Raw genomic sequence first — 7,385 nt, 5'->3', positions numbered from 1 at the left:
GTCTGTCTTTCTTTCCACCACCTTCCTCTGAAATCCATTCATTCGGTCAACGGAGGAAGGAAGAAGAAAGAAAGGAAGAAAAAAAAAAAGAGAAGAGAGGGGAGCGAGAGCGGGGTGTTTTGTTTGAGAGAGAAGTCTCTTGCATGGAGGAGGAGAAGAGGAGGAGGTGCTGGTGGTGGTGGTGGTGGTGGTGGGAGGAGGAGGAAGGCGGTTAATTAATTTTTTGTTGTTGCATTACGGGGGGGTGGGGGGGAAATATGGGGAGATAAGTGAGATACCAGCCGAGCTTTCGGGGTGGGGGGTGCCTGAGAGGATATGTGTGTGTGTGCGAGGTCTGGATGGTGCTGTGCGTGTGGACTTGGATCAGAGACGGGAGACACACGGAGGAGAGAAAAGCTCCGTGCTGGCACGACCCACGCAATCGGGTGACCTCTTTCTTCCTTTCTTTCTTTCTCGCTCTCTTTCTTTCTTTCTTTCTTTCTTGCTTTCTTTCTCTCTCCCAGGCACTCTCCCCCTCCTCCTCTTTCTCCTCGTCCCCTCTCGCTGCCCTCCTCGCCGCTGGCGAGGCTGGTCCCTCACCCCGGCGGTGGTGCCTCCACCGCGGCTCTCCTGGAGTTGGGATGCGGGGGTCCCCGGCGGCGTCGGGGCTGGGGGGCTGGTGGTGCCCGCAGGAGGTGGCTTGGAGGAGGACAGCGTTCAGCTGGAGAGCAGGAGCCATTACACACGCTTGTGCTCTCCTTTGAGAGAAAAGAGAGCGAGAAGGGAAGAAAGGAAGGGGAAGGAGCCCACTTCTACTTGCTCAGTTCCCCGATGTCCCTACCTTTAAACCAGGCAAGGGAGAAGGCGCTTTCTCCCCTGCCCCTTTCTCAACCCACCCGGAGCAGGTTTCTCCCTATCTCTCCCCCTCTTTCCCTTTCTTTATCTCCCTGTCCTCCATTTGCAAGCTGTCTGCTTTGGTTCCAGTCCAGGCTCCACAACACAAAGCTTCTCCTCGCTCTCGCACACATGCACACACACGGTCCACAGGCTCTTTATGTCTTCTGGAGTAACCTTCTCCTTCCCCCCCCGTCCCCCCCGGCTCCTCTCAGCATTGTGGTTTCTATTCTCCACACAGAGAGATCCTCCTGGAGCTTCATGTAGTTGTGATCTGATAGGATTTCTTCCCCCTCCCTTCACCTCCCCTCTTTTGGGGGAGAAAAAGGGAAAAGTTTCATTTGTTTTTCTGGTGTTTGGAAGGGGAAAGACCTTCAAGTTTTGAGTGCTTTCTGCTCCTGCTTTTGTGTGCGCGTCTGTGGGGGTCTGTTTGTCTCATGAAGCTGCTTGCATGTCTAAGAGGAAGTGACTAGTTTGGCAGAGAGCTGTGATCTGAGTCAGGTAAGCCATGTCATGTTCTCTAGCTCCACCAGAAAATGGAGGAGAGAGAGAGTAGACAAAGCTGAGATGGGAAGTGCTCCTAACATTGTGGATGTCTCTCCATGTTTTGAGGCTTTGCTGGGCAGGAGCTGGCTTAATCATGATTTTTTCCCCTAAGGTTTCCTTCAGATTTTTCAATGCACAACATTGTGATGGGTCTTCTCGCTGTCTTCATGCTATCAGGAAATGAGGATTGGAGGAAATTGCTCAGATTCTCCTTCACACAGAGAAACACATCCTCAGGCTTTTTTTCTCTGATGCTTTCATGCGGAGGCCACCTTTCTAGATATTTTTCTTTGGTTAAAGACCACAGGATTTTGGAGGTTGATCAGTTGGCCAAGTAAATAGTGTATATAAGCATATATTTATAGATTCCTGAAAGCATTTGGAGGTAAGTGCTTGCAGCTTGAGGCTGCTCAGGTTCTTCCAGAGGGTATCATGAAATGTCTCTTTTTTTCCTAGGTGCTGATGCCTAATTTTTTGGGATTTTTAACATCTCATTTTCAAGAGCATTCCTTCTTTTGGATGTGTTTTAAATTAAGATGGAATATTTCTCTCCACTCACTAGGTTGCATTAAAGTGATACTGGCAAGCGTTTAGTAGGTTCCTCAGAGCATCATAACATACATAATTTCTCTTGGAAAAAGCAAAACAGTTTTCACAGCTGTCTTTTTGGTGTCATAAAATATTCTGTTTTCCTGAAAACTTACAGCAACATTCTTACTGTGATTTTAATGTCATTATGGAAACCTGAGATCTTTAAAGTGAGATAGCAGTTGAGCAGGAATTTGTGTGCTTTGTTTTTAACCCACCTTTTAATCTGAAGCGATTTTGAGTAGACCCAAAGCAGGCCTCGGATCTTTTCCCACCCGCTGAAAAATACACGTCTGCTGCACAGTAGATGCAGCTCCTCAATAAGTTCAAAATACATCCTCAAATGCATGAGGGGGATACCAGGGTGCAGTGCTGCTGAGTTTGAAGGCACAGCTCCATGGGAAGGTGTGAGTAATGTCCCTACATTGGTTACTCTGAGGGATTTAAGAACAAATATGGAAAGCTGTTAAGTGGCAGGATGGGGACCAGTGAATGTGAATCAGAACACGATCCCAGATGTGCAAAAAACCAGAAAGATTTGAGGATTGCAGTGATGGGTGATGAACTTGAGATCCGGCTTAAACGTTAAAATCAATGCCCTTGTTTTATTTTTGCTGTGGAAGAAATGTTTTAATGCGTAATCTAATATGCTGTGCAAGGATATTGCTTTATCAACTGTGCATTTCTTAAGTTCTGGTTGCTGATGCAAATTACTAAGATACTCTGGTTGTCTCCATCTTTCAGAAGAGGGCCATGGAACATACCATTCAGGTATGTTTAATCTTATATTTTGACAAATAGGTTAACTGCTTTTGGTTTTGGGGTTTTGTTTGTTTGTTTCTGCTGTTGTTGTGGTGTTTTGGTTTTCCTTTTTTCCCCCTGAGGTGATATTCTTTGATGCATTTTTCAGTCTCTGCACAGGTCTAAATCAGCCATTGAAGAAAAATTGAAAATTTGCCCACTGACCTTTGGTTATTTGGGTCAGATCCCAAATATCCATCCCCTATATGGACTGTATGCAGAGTGCTTGTGGCTCTCTGACAGAGAGCTGTGAATCTCTCCTCTTACTTCTGGGGAGGTCAGCCCAGTGCTGGCACTACGGCGTGCCCTGCAGACACACTGCCCTTGAACGTGGCATGTGCAATCCAAGAACAACGCTGAGATTTAAGATCAGGACCTTTATGGGAGGGCCTCTTACACCCTAGAAAACCAAACAACATTGCAGTAGTTTGAGCTGGAGTGAGAATGGTGGTGTTTTAATGGTTTGTTTGTTTATTTGTTTGGGGGTTTTTTGTTGTTTTTTTTTTTTCCTGGGTTTCCTCCCTATGAGACTGAAACCTCTTCAGAGAATTATATTCTTGTTAATGGTGTTTTTTGCTGTAGTTCTGCCCACACAGACTGAAGTTCACCTTGCTATTACAATACTAGCTGAAGAACTTTTATTGAAAAAAAACCTAAAAACCAGCCAAAACAACGCAAGACAATTCTACTCCCCAAAAAAATCCCAAACAAACAAAGAAACAAATAAGAAAAACCCGAAAACCCATTGGTTTTTAAAGAAGCTCCAGAGAGAAGATCTTAATTCATGCCATGGTGATGACATGGATGTTTCTCCTAATTAGGCATAAATTTCTTCATTCAGACAATGGCTTTCAATTGGTTTTGGTTTGGAGCACACAGAACCTTTTCATGGTGCAAGCTCTAACAGAAAGAATAAGCACTGATACCTTGTTCTCCAGTATTTAAATATGCTTTTCTTAATCACTTTTCTCACACCTATTAGACATAGCCTATGAACCACTACTTTAAAAATATGTAAACAATTACTTGATTTCCTTTCATATTTTCACTAGCTTCATACCAGGTTATGTTGTTGAGAAACTTAAGATGTCATGTTTACAATTTCCTTCTGTAATTAAAAATACTATTTTGTTGCAAGAGGAAAACTAAAAATACAATTGTGTGTGCTTAAGATTGTGAAGAATATGAGGACATAATGGGGTGCTGGAAAGGGAAAGTAGGGCAACTGCAAGTGGAAACGGATAAAAATATGATTATTCCAATCCAGTAACCTTTATAACAAATTTGTTAGTGTTGTGAACTTTGACTTAAAAGAGGACTGACTTTTATGAAGACCGATAAAAGGATGATTAAAAAGAGAGTTGACAAGTAGATGACTATTGTTCAACATAGATGTCTGGACATCTGGCAGATGTTCCTCTGGGCCCCAAGGAATGGGCAAGTTTAATTTTAGCCTTAAAAAGGAAATGGGAAGAACTTAAGTCTTATAATAGTACAACTTACAGTTTGAGGGAGGTTACTTCAGAAGAGCTCAAAAGATGTCTCTTGAAATCTGGAACTCACAGAAACCCAGTGTAAATCATCTTTTCTTATTGGGTTTTCCCGTTATTCCAAGCAACATGTGTGGAGTTACAACATAAATTGAGATTACCTCAGTTTACTGTAACACTTTCTCTGTGTGGTGTTGTGGATAATTTCCTTAATTGGGCAGAACAACACTGCTTTGAAGTAAGAAACCGCATAAAAAGGACTTAAAAGTGTGAAATTGGTGAACAGTTGTGTACTGTTTATTAACTAATATTGTCCCATGTTGAAGCTTCACCAGGCAAACTTAGGGACAAATGCAAAAGTCCCCAGTGAGATAGTGATCTGAAGAAGCTGCTAATAGAGGAAGGAGGTCCTGTTTTTCACAGATCAGGAAAGGTCTACGAAGGCCAAGATGTCTGTGTCCTTTCATGTGTCTTTTTTTTCCTTATATTTTGTTACAGTTCCAATCCATTGTAGGAGAAAAATAATGGAAATTCTCCTTTAACATCATATGTTTCTCTATTTTGACTCTTAACAGATATTTCTCTACTTTAAAGATTATATATTTTTGTGAACTTGTTCTGGATGAATATGGTCTGCTACCTGTGCCAGAACTGTATGATTTGCTTAAGGTGCATTCTTGATCCAAGATGTGTTCAAGTATGAACTTCTAATTGCTGGCTTCAGCAGAGATGTTGAACTTCATCAGTTCAAATGCTTGCTTGCTTGTCAAACAGTTGCTTCACTCTAGAACACTAAATAACCAAGAAATCTGTGGGCCCATAGGAGGTGAGCAGGAGGTCTGCTAAGTGTTAGTTGAGGAGAGAATGAGAAATGCCATCTTACTCTTCAGAGAGTGAGAATAATTTTTGAGGGGGGGAAAAAAAATAGGACTGCGATGAGAGTGAAGGTTGCTTAAACATCTGACTTCTCAGAGAGAGGAACTCTTAATTGTTTAATCAAGAGGTGCTGGAGAAGGTGGTGTGATGCAAGTCCTCAGCTGCTGGCAGAGACACAGTTAACATTGTAAACGGTTGAACTTCAGCATGGCACTTCTCCAAATGAGTTGACTGTTGAAAATAAAATGTTCCAGAAGAACTGGGAGAACAGGAAAGAAGTTAAAATAGCATGGTTTGTATGCCAGTGCTGAAAGAAGAAAAGGGGGGAGGAAGGGAGATAGATCGACTTATGATAATTATCTTGTTGGTTGTAGCAAAAAAAAAGGGCATCAGTAGAAGTCTCCAAACTAAGAGGACCAGGTTTAATAGAATGTGCTCTTCATTTTCGTCCTGAGTTTTGGAAGTACTCTTCTGCTCTCAGGTTGTGCTTGGGAAGTTCAGAACATAGGTAAATACAAAAGCACTGAGACTGCTTTTGGGTTCTATTCCGTTTTGTTCTTTTAACTTTAAAAACAATGCCAAAGAACTAAAAAGTCTGCCCCTCATCTCTTGAGCTTTATTGAGCCGTGCCAGGAGTTGCAGCACAAATACATCTCTAAAGGGATTTGAAGGAGAGGAGAGAGTCTGAGATGACGAAAGGGGAATCTTTGTGTCTAGTGCCTTATAGTTGAATACGATTTTAAGTACAACGTAATTATTTTTTTTTTTTTCCTGTGCTCTTTTCAGCTCTCTGGGAGTTGAAGATCTTGGTACAGTTGCTTTGGTCAGCTTGAGGCAACATATGTTACTGCAGTAACTCAAAATATCCTGGCCTAATCAATACTTGAAGGAACTATTCTTTGAGCAATGTTTGGGAAAGAGCTTTCCCTTATCATTGGTTTTGACTGCTCTGTAGCAGTCATTTCTGGAGATCCGTTGGTTTTCAGGACATCTGTTCCAGACCTAGCAGCAGTGCTGTATATTATATTTCACCTTGATCAAAAGTCTCATCGCTTTTGGCTGGATTTTTTGGTGGTATAATGATGGACCTCCACAGCTGCTGTCTAGGGGAAGTACAGTGGGGTTTTGGCTTGGGCTAAAATCAGCTTCTTAGGTAGAAGATGGTAAGATCCATCAAGAGAAGCAATTAATTTAGTTTAGTTTAGCTGGCAATTGAAGGAAGATGGAAACAGGAGATCTCAGGATGTTCAGGAATTGTTCTTGAGTGGAGTCAAACACAATTTCTTTAAGAATACTTGTTTAATAATGTCAGCATAAAGAGCTGTAGGCACAGCATCAATGTACTGAGTGGTTAGGAAGGATTTATTTAGAGCTTATTAGGGTAGAAATCATTGCAAGGCCAGTGTGTGTTTAGGACGAATAATTCTGAGAAAGCACTTGATTCACTGGGCTACTTCTATTAGTTTTGAACCAGTTATATTAAGTATTCAGTTCCTGAAGTGTGTCACTTGTTACTTCCTGGTGGAAAATAAGACCTTCTAATTGGGATTATGTGTGAAGAAGCTAAGTGCTTGCATTATGTGGCTGTGTTTTTCCTTCTCCTTCCAGTTCCAGGAATATGCAATTAATAACTTGATAGTCATTTAGATAATGGGTGCTCAGCAGCCCTGGATGGTGTATTTGCAGCACTTGTTACAGATGCAGGCTCTATGCTGACCTGAAGATTAGGAAGTAGGATGTTCATCAGTGGCATTACTGTTGCTATTAAAAAGGTCTGGAAAGGGGCCTGAGAACCCCAGCTGCTGTCATGGTGTGGAGGAAGTCAGGCCTTCAAAGGATACAAGGATTAGAGCGTCAGGAAAAGTAAATGGTAGCATCAGCACAAGTAGAAAATAGGCAGAGCTATTCAGCAAACAGAAAAAAAGTAGGCTAAAGCATGCCGTAATTATGTGCAGTGGAAACTTGCTGCTAACAGAGCAATGGCATGGGGTAGAGAGGCAGGAGAGAACGATTTTTCAAGACAAAACAAAGCAGACATTGCAGAGAATGATATAGGAAGACTGAGGATTCAGTGTGCTCGTGATAATGTGAAAGAGAAGACTTTGTTTTGAAAGATGCTAAAAATGGAATCTTCTGATGCACATGTGGTCAGTGTTTCCGTGGCCTGGTAGGACAATGGGGGCTTCTTTTGCATTGCTCGGATGAGCAAAC

The 7,385-nt window shown here is 42.2% G+C and overlaps 1 protein-coding gene across 5 annotated transcripts in view; it reads left to right on the top strand.

Moving 5' to 3' along the window:
• The first annotated feature begins 309 nt into the window (after nt 1–309).
• The window catches only part of ZNF462 (zinc finger protein 462), a 90,012-nt gene continuing 82,936 nt past the window's right edge, over nt 310–7,385 (top strand). For 3 of the 5 annotated variants that reach the window (XM_019289636.2, XM_039567826.1, XM_019289633.3), the window contains exon 1: nt 310–1,374. The gene's annotated coding sequence lies outside the window, so the exon portion shown is untranslated. The remainder of the gene's footprint in view (nt 1,375–7,385) is intronic. The other 2 variants (XM_010405673.4, XM_019289634.2) reach the window with 2 other exon arrangements.

The sequence above is a fragment of the Corvus cornix genome, chromosome Z (assembly GCF_000738735.6).
Source record: "Corvus cornix cornix isolate S_Up_H32 chromosome Z, ASM73873v5, whole genome shotgun sequence".
In the NCBI taxonomy this organism is placed as follows: Eukaryota; Metazoa; Chordata; class Aves; order Passeriformes; family Corvidae; genus Corvus; species Corvus cornix.
The sequence above is the reverse complement of the archived record's forward strand: the minus strand, read 5'-3'. Positions and strand labels throughout refer to the sequence as shown.